Consider the following 16,122-nt stretch of genomic DNA (forward strand, 5'->3'; position numbering starts at 1 on the left):
CATGATGTGATCTTGGGCGAATATTTTAATTCACTGACCCGACATTTTCTACATTATCACTTATAAGAGCACCTTCAAATTTGCCATTTCCGCATGTCTGCTGTATAAAAAAACACCTTTGTTTGTCTTAACAGACTAAACCGTTGCTCCGTATAGAATACAAATCTAGCCATACATAGTATACACATGACCCCCGATTTACCTCTTAGTTCATTAACAGCATTGTCGGCGGGGCAGGCATGTTTCTCAAATCATGTTAAAAACCTTTCACTTTTAATAAATACATAACTAAAGCATGAAGTGGTAGCACACTGTCAATTGCAATCAGCAGATTTTACATTAAATTAGCCCCAAAATTTCCCCTGACATGCAATTTTACAGAAAAAAACTATATAGTGTACAAACAATAATGTTTGGAAATCGAGTTTCTGTAAATATTTATCATTTGACATCACCAAGTAAAGTGTTCTGATTCTTTTTGCTCCTGTTTAAATCTTTGTTTGCATCGTAACAGACTAAATCGTTGCTCCATATAGAATACAAATCTAGCCATACATAGTATACACATGACCCCCGATTTACCTCTTAGTTCATTAACAGCATTGTCGGCGGGGCAGGCATGTTTCTCAAATCATGTTAAAAACCTTTCACTTTTAATAAATACATAACTAAAGCATGAAGTGGTAGCACACTGTCAATTGCAATCAGCAGATTTTACATTAAATTTGCCCCAAAATTTCCCCTGACATGCAATTTTACAGAAAAAAACTATATAGTGTACAAACAATGTTTGGAAATCGAGTTTCTGTAAATATTTATCATTTGACATCACCAAGTAAAGTGTTCAGATTCTTTTTGCTCCTATTTAAATCTTTGTTTGCATCGTAACAGACAGAATCGTTGCTCCATATAGAATACAAATCTAGCCATATATAGTATACACATGACCCCCGATTTACCTCTTAGTTCATTAACAGCATTGTCATCAGGGCAGGGCAGGCATGTTTCTCAAATCATGTTAAAAACCTTTCACTTTTAATAAATACATAACTAAAGCATGAAGTGGTAGCACACTGGCATTTGCAATCAGCAGATTTTACATTAAATTAGCCCCAAAATTTCCCCTGACATGCAATTTGACAGACAAAACTATATAGTGTACAAACAATAATGTTTGGAAATGGAGTTTCTGTAAATATTTATCATTTGACATCACCAAGTAAAGTGTTCTGATTCTTTTTGCTCCTATTTAAATCTTTGTTTGCATCACAAATCTCAGTTTTTAAAAAAGTGTGCTTTTGTAATTCTCGATGTATTCTGAAATATTTGTACTATCCATTTATAAGCTATTTAACCCCTTGCATGGCCGTCATGAGCATCGGTGGGCATGTGTGGAGGACGGCCAGGGGCCATCCGAATCCTACCCACTTTTAAAAACGCCCGCATATGCAAGAGGTTAAATGGTATGAGTTCGAAAAAAACTGCCATCTTAGAGAAAGCATAATAAATTCCATTTTCCAAGCAGCAATTAGTAAAAAGATAAACTGATATTTGACCTCTTTTCTTGTACAGACAGCAACGGTGTCACGATAGAAACAAGATTTAAAGCCATCTTTATTGCTTATTCACTTTCTGAATGAACAGAAAACCGGTCCCTCTCCAGAATGAATCAGTAGGTGATAAAAATGGCTTGATCTGATCAAACCTGACATGCCATTGCGAGTGGGCGAGTAGATTTTTCGAAGCCTGGCATACTTTATCCATTATATAATTGACGACTTGTGAAGCACCGAATCATCGACTATGAGCAAAATATGTCAGAACTTGACTGTGATAAGTTATTGAAGTTAAGTTCTGACATCACAATGCCTGCTGCCAGAAACCAAGGAGAAAGGCAAGTCAGGTCACGGAGTATAAGTGAAACAGCTGTTTAAAGCTATGAAAACAAAACATTGTTTTTCTTTCTTTCTTCTGCTCTAGGTTTCTGCTTACAGCGAAAAGCAGAAATAATATTGTTTTGCACTCCTTAGATAATTAAAGAAAAGTTAGAATCGTTCTGCATGTTTCTACGCATTCTGAACGACTGCAGCTTCTTTTTTTTTATTAAAGATTGAATTGTATTAATCTTTTTCTAATATCTTTTAGCAACAAATATCTAACTGGTTTCATTTTATTTATTTATTTGAGTTTTATATAGCGCTGGCTAGACCCGGAGGTATCTGAGCGCTTTACATAAGGTTCCACAAAGTTAGAAAATTACATAAGTTACAAGTTACATCAGTTACTAGAAAAACATTTCACGAACGTAGAAGACGAGACAAGTGGAGCATAAGAGGGAAAGGATGTAGTGTAAAGGGGTAGGAGGGAAATAGAATGAAGAGACAAAGGAGAGTCTGCCCAAAGTCCGGCTGGGTAGGTGACGGCCGAGGCTTAAGTCCACAGCCCATCTCCTCTATAACCATCAGGTAGCTCCACCGGTCATCGGTCAAATAGCTAGGTCTCAACGGGAAAACATTAGAGAGCGTAGGGGTCAAGATAAATGGAGCATATGGGAGGAAAGGGGGTAGGGTAAAGGGGTAGGAGGGAGAATGCGACTGACAGACGAAGGAAAGTCTGCCCAAAGTCCAGCTTGGTAGGTGACGGCCGAGGGTTAAGTCCACAACCCATCTCCTCTTTAGCTATCAGGTAGCTCCACCGGGATTGGTAAAAAAAGCTAGGTCTCCACCGTCAAAGTCCATGCAAATTCGGGGAGATACAGAGTGGGCCTTCAGGTCCAGGCTGCTGTGTGCGCCATCTTGTGGGGTGAGTTCAGTGGGGTCACCGCCATGTAATAGTAAGGAAGCTGGAGGGTTTCAGTAATAACGAACCACAGGGAAACCGGGCTTCACACTAGGGAGCTGACACCAGGTGCCCCGATAAAAGGAAATGGAGATGTAAAGAATAGACCAGGCATCCCTTCAGCCCACTATCCTGGGCCTACTTCCGTGATGGCAGTATCGGCGGAGGAGCATGCATAGGAGCGCAGGCCCTCCAAGGGGAGAAATCTCAGGGCAAAAGCAGAAGGAGCGCCAGGGATGCCGATTGCACCCGAGTCCGTGCATCAGGAGAGGGTGAAAGTGGCGCAGCAATGATGTCCAGACCGGGCGGGCGGGGGCCGTGCAGCAGTCGGTGGAGGAGCGTTGGGAAAAAAAGGCTCGGAACAGGCGCAACAGGTCAGCTCTGTGTTGTAAGATGTCAGCCATTTTACCTGCATAATTTTGCACTAGAGGTTCCATATTTATTCTTTGTGTTTGCAAACACGCTCTCTCATACGAGAGAGCTATGCACCAAGGATTTAAGTGATTTGTGGGAAAGGTGATGGTGTGGCCATGTATTATATGGGATAAAGTACCCCCTGTCATACAGGATAATGATATTACAAGTCACCTTTGAGTTCCATAGCCTTATGAAGGAACTCCTATGTGACTTGCAGCAATATTCTTATAATGTAGGGCAGGGGGTGCTTTACCCCTTATATAAAGTGTTTTACTGAGCTTCATCACTACAAAAAACTAGCTTACCTATAAGTTTGCTTCAGTTTTCATGCCCTCTCATTATCTTCTACCCTTTTCTTTGGAACACAAGGTGCATGCGATGGTAGATGCAAGAACATACAGTGGACCACCACTGACCATTCCCCCAGCCATGCATTGTTTTCTCTCGGGCGGGGAGGGGCTGGGCTTCGACGGATGACTGCAGGAGTACAATGTAAAATACCACTTCTCCCATGCGCAAGCTGCTCTGTACAGTTTACCAGAAGACCAAACCTTTTCAAATTTCTCTATGTAATTTCCCCTAGCTATTACTTGGGAGGGGTGTCCTCCACAATCTGTAGGAATACAAGTAGCATCATCTATCCTTTTTCTTAAGCATGGTTTAGGATTTAAAGTAATCTGACTATAATATACTGATTCCCTGAATGGAATATAACCATAAAAGAGTATAAAATCATAATACATGTATTTCATAAAACTGTAAAAATAAACACACAAATGTGATAAAATCATAAAAGTGATAAAAGATGGAAAAACGGTGTTGATAATTCATTACTTAAAAAATTCCCCATGAGCAACAACAAGATTAGTCAGGTTGGATCTCTAGCTGCAAGTAGAAAGCATGATACAGCATATAAAACATGTTCATTCGGTAGGAGCTGCAAGTACATAAGTGCCAGACGAACTGGAGTGAAATTTAGGGATTTCAGTAATGGGAAAATAAACAACTTCCTGGGCATACTAAAATATTTACAACTCCGTCCACTGAGGATCCCAAAATATGATGCAACGGATTAAATCTGAACTTAGCAAAACAAATGTGTCCCTCTCTTTAGTTAGAAGGGATAAATAAGGCTCCATACAATGAGCAGTTTATACAAGCGCCCCCGTGGCATGGGTTACACAAGTTCTGTACGATCTCGTTGTAATACTACACATTCTAAAAACAGTTGCCTCATGCTTTTGAGCTAGTGTGGACTCGAGGAGTGATGGTGATAACATTTCGTAGGCAATTCAAGGAATTTTAATGCATATGGTCAATGGATAATGACAGAGGATCTGTCTGTTCAGCTGGGCTCCCGCCCCAGGCCAGAACTTGATCCAACAAAGCAAAGGCCTAAGAACAACAATATCTCCCATATATTTTACACCAAGCTCATCATGAACAGCGAAGGCCGAGGTACTTTTCAGTACTTGCAGGATAGGTCTTAAAAACATTGTGGGAGTGCGGGTCGGATGAATTGACGAGGAGGTTGTATATAGTGTGCCAGTTGAGGGCGTTTATTGACAGTTTTTGAGATGATAGTCTTAGGTATAGAGCTAGTGTGTTTCCAGGATTCCTCAGGTCTTGGCTCTCTTCCATGGACTCCTAGTAAGTCTGGTCTTCTCCTTGGTTAAAGCTTCTCCCACGGAGGCTCATGAGAGTGAAAGAAAGAAGGAGCAGTCAGTCCTTTCTACCATCACATGCCCATATACTAGGGCTAACCCGTCATCATACACCGTTGTGATTCACGCTGCTAGGAGTTGAATGGGATATTCGTGGGGAAAGGGGTTTTTACTGTGGCTAAAGAAGCGGGTGGTAGGGGTAGAGACCGGCTTTACACTGGGACTAGGTCGATATATATATATATATATATATATATATACACACACACACACACAACGGAGATCACGTTTCAATTGTGGGTAATGCAGTGGGTCGTGCAAACAAGGGGAAGGAAAGAAACACTCGTGCCCGTGATGTCCCCTATGCCTCTTCACCATCCCCCTCCCTAATCACCCCTCTATCTCTCTCTCTCTCCCTCCCTCCCCTTCCCGACGCGAGAGACTCACCGGCTCTGCCGCAACTCTCCAGAGTTGCGGCCGCTCTCCAGCCTCCTCCTGTGGGGTCCACCAATCCTCACACCACGTCTCGTCTTCTTCTTTGTTTCCTCTGGGTTCCTCGATTTCCTTCAGCTCTGCGTCCTCTCGTTTCTCCGTCTCTTCCGGCGTCTCCCTCTTCACTCCGGCTTCATCGCGTTTGCTGGTAGTTGATTGGCTCCTTTTCTCCTCCCCCGTGTAATTCCTTCCGCGGTAACTCCCTCCTCCTCCGGTGATGTCACGCGGGACCAGTTCCTGTGTGGGCAGAGGACGCAGGGGTGTGTTTAACCTCCTGGAGATGGATATTGGGGTCCTAGTTCCTGCAGGTAAGCGACTTTCCTTGTAACGTACGGGCCAGGGACGTGTCATGTTCGGTGTCCCCTCACAAACATATTTTCTGCAAACTGGATCTTATTAACCATACTGTATCCCCATACCTCACAGCCATATAGAACTTTGGTGATGCACTAGGATTGACAAAGGTGCTCGGAGACCAAGAGCTCAACCTCTGAGCAAAACTAGCAACTGCCCCTATGGATTTGACAAGCCCGCATCTTCCTCCCTCAATCAAGGGCTTCCAATACTTATTCACATCAAATAGCACACCGAGGTCAGAAAAAGCTGAAACTTTGGCCAATGTGCGATTTCCCACCTTAAAAGTTTTAGAACTGGTGGTCTGGGGACCAACTACCATAACATATGATTTCATAAAGGTTACCGCAAGTTCCAACCTGCCCATAAAAGAAACAAACTTGTCCAGTAACTAATGCAATTCCACCGCAATACTCACCATGAGGACCGCATCATCAGCGTACAATAAAACAGGAGCAATTTAGCTCCCACCCTTAGGAAATCAGCACGCACTGAGAAGAGCCTGTTCAAGCCCAGTGATACAAAGGATAAACAGAATGCTGGGTGTGATCCACTCTCCTGTGAATAACTCACCAAAGCAGAGGTGTTCGCATGTAAGTTCGATAAAAAGAGCACTATATCCAGATCCACCCCAATCGCAAGAAGCAGGTCCCCTAGCTTCCAGTGATTGAATTTGTGTAAGGCAGACCTAAGAGCCATAAATGCCAGGTGAAGTGATCCTGACCAGGCAATGGTATACTGGTTTAAGATTAAACATAGATTTAAACATTGATCTGTTGTCAACTTGCCTGGCCTAAAGCCATACTGGACCACAGAGAATCTACCATTCGGGTCTGCCGCAGCCTGTTTAGGAGTACCCTCCCAAGGACCTTCACCGCTGCGTCGACTGATAACAGTGGAGGTTGTCCTTGTCCCCCTTCTTGAATATCATGACAATTAAGCCAGTGGACGAAAAATGCAGAGTCCCTCCCTCACTGCGGCACCGAGGACCATTGTCAAGGATAGCCCTTGGGTCTCAATGTTGTCCAGGAACAAATCAGGGGGTATACAATCGGATCCTGAGGTCTTATTATGAATGAATACTCTGACAAACATCATCTAAAGAAAAAAGTGCATTGGCTCTGCCTAGCATTAAACCACCCTGGTTGCTGCTGTGAAATATGATGACATAAAGCCGGTCCAGTTACATCTGCAAAGCAAGGCTTATTTATCACCCTTCAAATTAGGGAACTGTCTTTAGTTTCGCTAGCCCGGCCTAAATCTTCCCATGAGCTCTTGCGTTAGATACATTTGCAGTTTGCCAAGGCCGTATTGTATCTTTCCGGCAGGAGGCAACTTCCTCCCCATTTCTGGGGACATGCTTTAAGGCAACCTTCAAGAGACGAAGGGTCTTAGAGCAGTTTCGATAAAACCATTTAGGGTCCTGCGAGCTAGTATTTGTCACAAGGACCTTCAGTAATGCTGATGACATCTGAGCAATGCACGCAAATTGCAGACAAGATAGCCGTCCCCCAAAAACTTCAACCTCAAGCAAGTGGATATCTCCTGCCAGCACCCAGTAAAGAGTGACACTTTAAATTCCTGGAGCTATACCCAACAGCATCCAAGTCTTCTACCTTGGACAGAAAGAGTGGGCCAACTGCATTTCTGACAATGGCCCAATATCACCTCTTACTTCACCAATGGCTAACAAAAGGATTGTGGTCACTGAAAGGGCTGTGAACTATAAGGGTAGTGCACCATATTAAAATTAGAAATAAGCAAAAACATTAGGGCTGAGACAAAAATAAAGTCTATAATGGACGCACATCCCCTCCCTTTAAATGTGGGGAAAATGTGTGGCTTAGCTGAGTTTATTAACGTCTCCAGAATGAAGTTGAGATTGTGAGTGTTTAGAAACTTATTTACCTCCGTACCCTCCTTTGTGTGAGCCATATGGAGCCCTTCTACCAAAATACAAACGGGCTTGGTGTTATACAGATCTAAGGGGCAGGCACACAAATGGCAATTCAAGTCACCCACTAGTATAAGCTTATCCCAACCAGAATCATGCGCTGCCAAATATTCAATAGCAGAGCATAAGTTGGAGAGATTGAATACCACTGCTGGCCCTGCTTTCTCATTATATAAATTAATCAATATTAGCATAGGAATACATGTATTCGGGTTCCTAACTGGCATTGTATGTATTAGAATGAAGAACCAGGAGTAACACATTTATTAAAGCTTTTGGTTATCTCACAAATAAGTTTGAGGAAACATTTTGTAAAAGCATATCAATTGGTGTTGGATATGGCCCTTATTAGGGTGATTTGCCTCGATTTTTTGCTTTGTTCCCTCCTGGTTTTCCACTGATCTATGTGCTAGCCAAAGAACTTTGAACGCTTTCAACACAGCCATTCAGAGCCAAAGCGTGGTGCTCTTGATATACATAAAGGTGATTACTGTATACACGATTGGCTGATTTGAGTTAGCTGCAAGTCCCTTTTCCTAGGGGTAAGACATATTCCTAGGGCATGTAACTCAAATGTTCCTCAGTAGGTCTGCAGCACTGTTTGTGCCACCGATGGAGGTAGCAATCCGAACATGCCACAGGTTTAGGGCTTGTGTGTGCAGGTTACTGTTACTCAGCTTGACATTTAAAAAGGTACTTGCCAAGGTTCTGCAAGTCTCTTAGTACATCTCAGTACTCCCTAGGGGCAGGGTGCTGTTTTTTTTTATATCCTCATTTGCCTTTTCGCCGCCCAATACTCAACTAAACCACCCTGGGCTTTCAACCTCATTTACTGGTAAACAGGGGAGGGGGGGGCTCCATCCACAGCGCATCAGTCCTTGCCTCAAATCTTCCCAGAAACTAGAAAGATTTCCACCAGCCGAAGGGATGCTAAGGCTTAATCATTGGACTTGTGTTTTCTGCACACCATCTCACCCTACCCTCACCCAAAATGTGCCAGAAAAAGGAGACCATTATTTATATCTTTTCCTGGTCTGTTCCGAAATGTCCAGTTTTGCAATAAATCTCATAGAATGTAACCAGTCAACCTCTGTTGGCGAGAACGGAGAGACCCATAGTTTACATATTTCTCTTCGCCCCAGAAATACAGCATAAAAAATAAGCTTTGCAGTGTCATCTGTGCCTTTACCTTGCAGATCGAGCCTTCCAGATATAACCAACTCAGGGCTTACCTTGATCTGCAACCCTAGGGCGCTCAACAAACAGGTACTCACGGCCTCCCAGAAAGCAGAGATCTTCGGGCACCATATAAACATGTGCAGGTCATCTTCAGCAGGGTGCTGTGTTGGGTGGAGGCATTGGTAGTGAATGAGACCGGATGGTTTGGTACCGTGGGGCCTGCTTCCATTGATTAACATGTGGGATTAGTGGAAAGGCTGTTGAGCAGCATTTCCTACGTGCAGAAGAGTAGCTGTATAGTGTTGGATATCAAGGCGTTAATAATGGCAAATCCTCTCCAGTAGTGGGAGTGACTTTGACATTCCAAGAGAACGGAATTGGCACCTGCATTCCAAGGAGCAGAGGCCTGGCCCCACTAAAGAAACTGATCAAGCGTCCCAGGGTAGGATGGCAGACAGCACAAAATTTAGAGATGGCCTGTGCATTTCAAAGGTGATCTTTTAAACTGATCTCATCTTCAAAAGTCATTGTGGGTATAACTACCGGGGCTCTACCTTCAGGAGTTAGAGACGCTTTTGGGATTGGAAACATACTGTTCTGGTTCGACGCGGAGACATCGAACAGAGGAACCAAAGGGGCAGGAGGGACTGCAACTAGATTATTGCAGACTTGTGCTGGCATGGGGCTTGTCGTGTTCCAGGAAGGGGACTATCACTTGGATGTTGCTGGCCTGAAGCTAATTTCAAACTGTCATGGCCCGAATCCCTAAGCACTTTCCAAGGGCAGGTTGGCTGGCCTCCTGTCCACGAGATCCCAGCGACATAAAGGCTCTCCTTGTTTCCACAAGATCGTAAGGACCGCGCAGGGTGCAGCGGAAGCTAGTGGAAGTGATCGTTTGTTGGGACAAAGACCGTCCTGCGCATGCCATAATCACGCTGTGCAGTGGAGTGTGCTCGTAAAGGTCAGCCGCCCACCTGGGATGCCAGAATGTGACGAGTTCAAGGAGTGCTGGAGTTTGCGGAGTCCAAGGTACCCATGTTGCCAACTGGAAACATGTGCTAGCTCGCACTCTGTAGCGTGTGGTGCCCAAGGGCTGTTGAGAGACGTTTGCAGAGTCTGCAGGACCCGAGTTGGAAGCCTAGACTGTCGTCCTCCAGATCGGGAGGACGATAGTGCCCCACATCATGTCCTCCATCCAAGGTTGTCGGCTCCCTCCCCCGGACCCATGCCACAAAGTAATCTGTCACTGAGAATAACGTGACTGGACCGGAGGGGTTTCGTTGTACCTTGTGTGCACCCGCAGCTGGCTTTCGGGAGCAACAGCAGCTCACACCTCCACCTGAGGGGAAGAATTACTCCAATTTGGAAGCAAATCAGCATCCGGTGTCACAATCTTTTGCCTACGGGGGGGAAGTATGGGGATAGTGATCCCGCACTCGTGAAGGTGCCGTGGGTGCCTGAAGGCCTAATCTGGAGGGATGAAACTAAGTAACTGTTTCCTTCTGCTTTAGGTGGTCCTGACAATCTAATCAAAGTGTCACCAGTGGGTGTAACGTGTATCGTTGGATGGCGTAGTTTGAGTGGCTGAGGGGCTGGGTCACGGGTCTTAGTCAAAACCTGTGATTTCTTGACAACTACCACTGTACAGGGTATGCGATATTGGGAATGCAGTGTTTTATGCTAATGTGATAGTGGGAAAGTAAAATACCTCTGAACATCCTGCATATATGTTTCTGTCACTTTTCGATGTGGGATGGATTGCTTGAATTGTTAACACCTTTGGGAAATACGCACAAGGGTTTATGTTGCTTACGAGGCTAATTGGATAATGGGGAAAGTGAATATCTAGGACTAGTACATATATGTTCATGCTGTTCTGCTGTTAATGGGAAGAGTTCCACAATTGCATATAACTTTAAAGCATACATCCAATGTGTATGTAATTTTGATTTCAATGTGTGTGTAATACAAAGACCAGTGTTTTATAGATACAGTATGGAGTCTTTTTGTAGTCTACTCAGCGTGCTGCGAGTTGTGCCAATACTTCACACATGGACCCTGAAGATAAGCCAGACTGCTCTGTGCCAATCTTCCCAATGGTGAGCACAGGTTATCGGACAAGTGTATCATACTCATTTGATCTAAGACTGTGGATTCTGTCTGGCTTCGGGGAGTCCCAGCCAGCCAGAAACCGCTGGTTCTAACATTTACCCTATAATTGATCACCTCTCAGTGAAAGCCCAAAAAACAAGCATCAACTCAGTAAATGTGTTTAGTAATCTGCGAAACAGCACATGATACGAGCGCAGCAGAAATTATCTGGTACACTACACCATTTTTGGCATGCGATAGCAAGAGCGATCCCCCCAATTTCAGGATGTCAGGATTACTTTTCCAAAAACGAAAGAGGGACCCTGGATACAATAAATACCAGGAAAGGGAGGCAGGGAACAAAGTAGAACAAGAACAAACCTCTCCTAGGTATCACATCAATATATCGGTAGTATATCCGTCATTGAATATATATCCACATTGTTCCACAGCAAAACTTATTTGGAAAACATTTTTTTTTATTATTGTAATTTTCAGACATAAAAAATATAATCATAACACAATGGTGTTATCAACATACTCATTCTATATATACAGTATTTTCAAAATATACAAATATAATATATAGAATAACCCCCCCAAAAAATCTAGATAGCAAAAGATGTCATTCATTCATCTGATCACACCAAGCATCCAAGCATTCATCCAAAACTACCGAACACAACTAAACCGCAGTAAAGTAATTAAGACAAAACATAACAGTGAAAAATTACATACATTTTACACATAAAACATAGCAACAAAAAGAGAGCGCTGACGCGCGTTTCTGAAAAGGATCCGTGTCCACAGTTCCTTCGTCAGGGCGCAGTAGATAAAGTTCTTAGTAGACGTAACTTTTCCTTTGAATTTTGCGAAATAAATCACAATAATATAACAACAACAAGGGGGCTCAATCTTAAATTAGAATCAAACATGATAATATCATCATGTATTCCGCTAACATCCCAAAAAATATATATACAAAGGCGGTTGGCTTACACCACACAGACTGGTCTTGCTAGGTGCCGTAATCTTGAAAACTAGATCCTGGTAGATATAATTCCAGAATCTATCACAGAGGTATCCAAAAGTGAGGTAGAGGGTGGAGCAAATGCTCCAGCGGTTCGCAGGACGGCTGATGTCCTAATGCGCTATAGGCGTAGCTGACAATAGCAGCACAGGCACATGACTTCAAAGTAGACTGGTGGGGTCCAAAGTAAAACCTTCATAGAATTTCGAAAGCACTGAATGCAAAACGCAGATCCTCGTCTGACTCGACGTCCTAAGGCGACGTGAATAGCTCATTACTTTTCCATACATTATGGTGAAAGCTAGGTATCCTAGTAGGAATTTCTCAGAATCTGACATTCTGTTCTTTAGAAAAAAAGCCTGAAAATTGGCATATCACACGCATCCCCTTGCAATTTGGTTTTCAGTGTTGTATCTCATCAAGCTAATAGTTCAGAAAGCTTACTAACCACCATGCAGGCAATGTTAGAAGACATGAAACTAGATTCCCTTTCAGCTAGCCAAGTAGTACACATTTCATAGTCCTTGAAAGTTACACATCTGTCAATTAAAAAAAAAATGCTCCCGCCAAAGTGCAATGTAAATAAAAATTCTTAAAGGGTCTAGATACCTGAAGCACCTGCTTCTTTTATGCCACTGCTTGAATTGTTATAGACCACAGAAGTGGACACTTAGTTTGCTGTGACATACTCAGTTTATGTTAAAAAATGATCACAGTTGATTAAAAAGGAAACAGGCAAGTCTTCTAAACACACCTTTATGTTTGATACAAATACTAGCTACATATATTAAATATTTTGTATAAAATTAACACATATGTCAACATGCCGGAGATTAAAACGTCTTAATTTGTGGCCTGTCTACTTTTACTGCTCTGTCTAGTTATAAACTCTTCCTCCAGAATGAGGCTCTACTAGACAATAGGACAGTGAGGGGGGAGATGTAAGGGAGTAGAGGTGCCACTGAAGAACTAGCAAAGGGTTTTAGTTACCATTGTAGGGTTTATCCCGGAATCATGAAAATAGAACAATATACCTGGAAGGTAACCTAAGCCTGGGAGACAACAAGAAAGACACTGTTATAGCCTTACCTGGTCTTCTCAAGCGGGTTTGGTGCTCTGTTCTGGCAGGCAGACTTCAATATGGCTTCTTCGTTTGCAGCCTGCGTAGACAATATCCCGTTAGCAGATTAACATACATTTAAATACTTTTAATCTCGTCATACTCTACCTGTCATAGTGGGTTTAAGGGAAGAGATTAGGAAAATATGACACATATATTAAGCATCAATAAGATTAGACGTGACTCGCATTTAAAACAGCGGCATGATGAACAGAACAACCAGACCATTTAGAAACTTTATTCCCTGGCAAAATGTAGAATACTTCGCACTTTTTCTACCTTCGCTACCAGTGCGATATAAGTGGGTGGACACCACAGGATATCAGATCCTGCAATTTTTTATTGAGCTGGATCTGAGATCTAAAATGAGACCAGTGAATCTTAGAGTGTTTGTAGGAAACTGAGTTTTTGTTGCAGTACCCCTTCTCACACTTTTGTGCCTGGTATTTGATGCAACTTTGACAGAAGTGCACTGGGTGCCTCCTAACCAGGTCCCCAATACCAGTGTTGTTTCCCACAACTGTACAATTGGCCATACTGTTGGCAACCTCTAAAAGTCCCCGATTCCAGTGGTGGATTTGTAAATACATGAACAGGGAGGGCATCTTAGAGGTGCCCCCTGAACACCTACCAGCCTCTGGTGTGTTGGCTGACTGGTCTCTACCAGCCTGCCTCTCAGGACAGATTTCTGGGTGAGAGCCTCATCAGAAACAAAGCCTGCAGGGGAGAGAGTGTTCACTCCCCTCCCTCAGGATGACCTACTGATTAGCATTCCTGGGTCAGCAAGCTTCAAAGTAGCTCCCGCCTTTGATATGTGAATCTGGCTCCCCTCACAGGAGAGGAGGCAGACCCCCCCCCCAACCCCTTTTTCTGGAGCCACCTGGACATGCGAGAAATTAGCTAGGCGGGTAGGCGTGCACTCCCCCAATCTAATACCACCCAGAAGGTGGCCTAACCTAATGTGGGTACGACTTTTCAGACGTTGCAATTTGTTTGTGGGCACACTTAGGAACTCTGGGACAGGGCTATGCCCACTTCCCACAGAAAGTGGTCATATGGGGACGTACTGAATCCAAGGCTTAGTAGTCCACTGGCTACCACCCTACACTCACCTAACGCCCACAAATTCAGTATTTAGAGGAGCCCCTGCAACCAGGAAATCAGATCCTGCTGACCTGAAAGATGAAGAAGGATGTCACATCCTGTAAGAACTGAAAACCCAATAACTGACCTGGCACCAACCCTGTCGGCCTGCCCGCTGACTTAAGCAATTACACTAAAAGTTGTCTTGCCCTGCATCTGCTGATTTCCCAAAGCCTGAGAGACCTCCCAGCATTTCACCTAGGAACCAAGACCTCCCGAGAAGTAGCAGACCTGCTTCCCTGCAACCTGCAGGCATCCAAAGACTCCTGTAGGATTTCTTGACCATAGAAATCCAAGTTGAAGTGGACCGTCGGTGTCATCAAGGTCCCCATGCCCTCCAGAGACCAAGTTCACCATGGTTTCGCCCCCAGTGAACTTAGACGTTGCCTCCAGCCTCTGCACGCAGGCCCCCTCTACCACTACTGCTCCCAGAAAGGAAACTTCGACACCTTAAAGGCACCTTTGCACCCGTCGTCCCTGGACCGTGGGAAAGGGGACCAAAGGTGTTGCTATACCCGCGAGTATCATGAGGCCTGAGCCCCCTGTTGGTTCAGGACGACTGGCCTCCCAGTCCGAGCCTGCAGCCTCTTTACATGAAGACTGATTCATTGGGCACCAGGCGCTGTTTTGCACCTCGGCACCTGACCGCTCTCATGCTGCAGATGGTGTTCTGCTGGTGCTACATAAAAAAAAGAAGGGACATGGGGCGCTTATAGGTCCAGCATACACACCCCAGAGAGATCAGTATATCAACCTTAGAATGCAGTTCCTTTAGAACAAATAGAGGTAGAGGCCTGGTCGGTATATCAGAATATCCCAAGACAGGGTGTCTCCCACTTTGGGAGTTAGGGCCCTCACACACCAGGCTGGGTGTCAAGCTTCATCATAGGGCATGCTCCTAGTCAGGGCGGCGCTGCCATGCCTGACTGGCACCCTATGAGGGTCTCTTTATCTGAGATATTTTATTCCCAAGCCTAAAGGTACGGTGTGAGTATTGGGACTCGTAGTGTAGTTGTGTGTAGGAAATGTGAGGGAACTGTGAATGGGAATATAAAATGAGGCACAGTGGTGCTCCAAATTAATTTTAATCAGCGAGTCCACTGGTCCCAGTAACAAATGAAACGTGTGTCACCACTGAGATAATGTACAGTGGTGACTACAATGCATAGGTCAACGTGTTTCTTGCCTTGGGTGTCAGAATGATCGCGTGGCAATTCTTCAGGACCAAAAATTAGAAATGACTAGCTACACAGTGGTTGGTTCCATTGGATACAGTGTAAACCATGCAAACAAGCGCCCTGACATTGAGGTACCTTGTTATCAGACAGACCTAAAACAAAAAATAATAATGACATATATCATTAGAAACAACATTAAATACAGCCTCTGGAGAGATATCATGCAAGAGATTACAAGATCAAGATGTTAAGTAAAAAACAGATGTGACAGGCACAGTGTGAAGGAAGAAAATATGTAGAGTGGCCAAAAGTTGGTGCCATATTGGAAATAAAGCGGGCCCGGACTTGAAGGGTGATTTAGTAATAACACGAGTGCAGGTGGCACCCAAAGTGGAGTATAAATTTCTAAAGGTTGCAGAGGGATAAGGGATTCACTTATAAGAAGCGGGTTCTCAGGCCAGCAACAAAAAACAGGCGCTACAGAGAGTTCTGCTGGTGCTGCCATGGACCTTACCCACCACTCACTTATTTCCTGGAGATTCGTCCCATAAGTCACTGTACTGTACCTCATGCTGCATTGACTTTTCCTCCCGTAGGATAATATTGCAGCTTCTGAAAATTGCACTACGTAAACTTTTTGAACTGAAAAGAATTCCTATTTA

The 16,122-nt window shown here is 44.0% G+C and overlaps 1 protein-coding gene across 2 annotated transcripts in view; it reads right to left on the bottom strand.

Annotated features, from left to right (window-relative positions):
* MEST (mesoderm specific transcript) overlaps positions 1–16,122 on the bottom strand; it is a 336,409-nt gene that overhangs the window by 297,338 nt on the left and 22,949 nt on the right. For both annotated transcript variants that reach the window (XM_078677513.1, XM_078677520.1), the window contains exon 2: positions 13,109–13,179. The gene's annotated coding sequence lies outside the window, so the exon portion shown is untranslated. The remainder of the gene's footprint in view (positions 1–13,108; positions 13,180–16,122) is intronic.

Source organism: Lissotriton helveticus, chromosome 1_1 (assembly GCF_964261635.1).
Source record: "Lissotriton helveticus chromosome 1_1, aLisHel1.1, whole genome shotgun sequence".
Taxonomy (NCBI): Eukaryota; Metazoa; Chordata; class Amphibia; order Caudata; family Salamandridae; genus Lissotriton; species Lissotriton helveticus.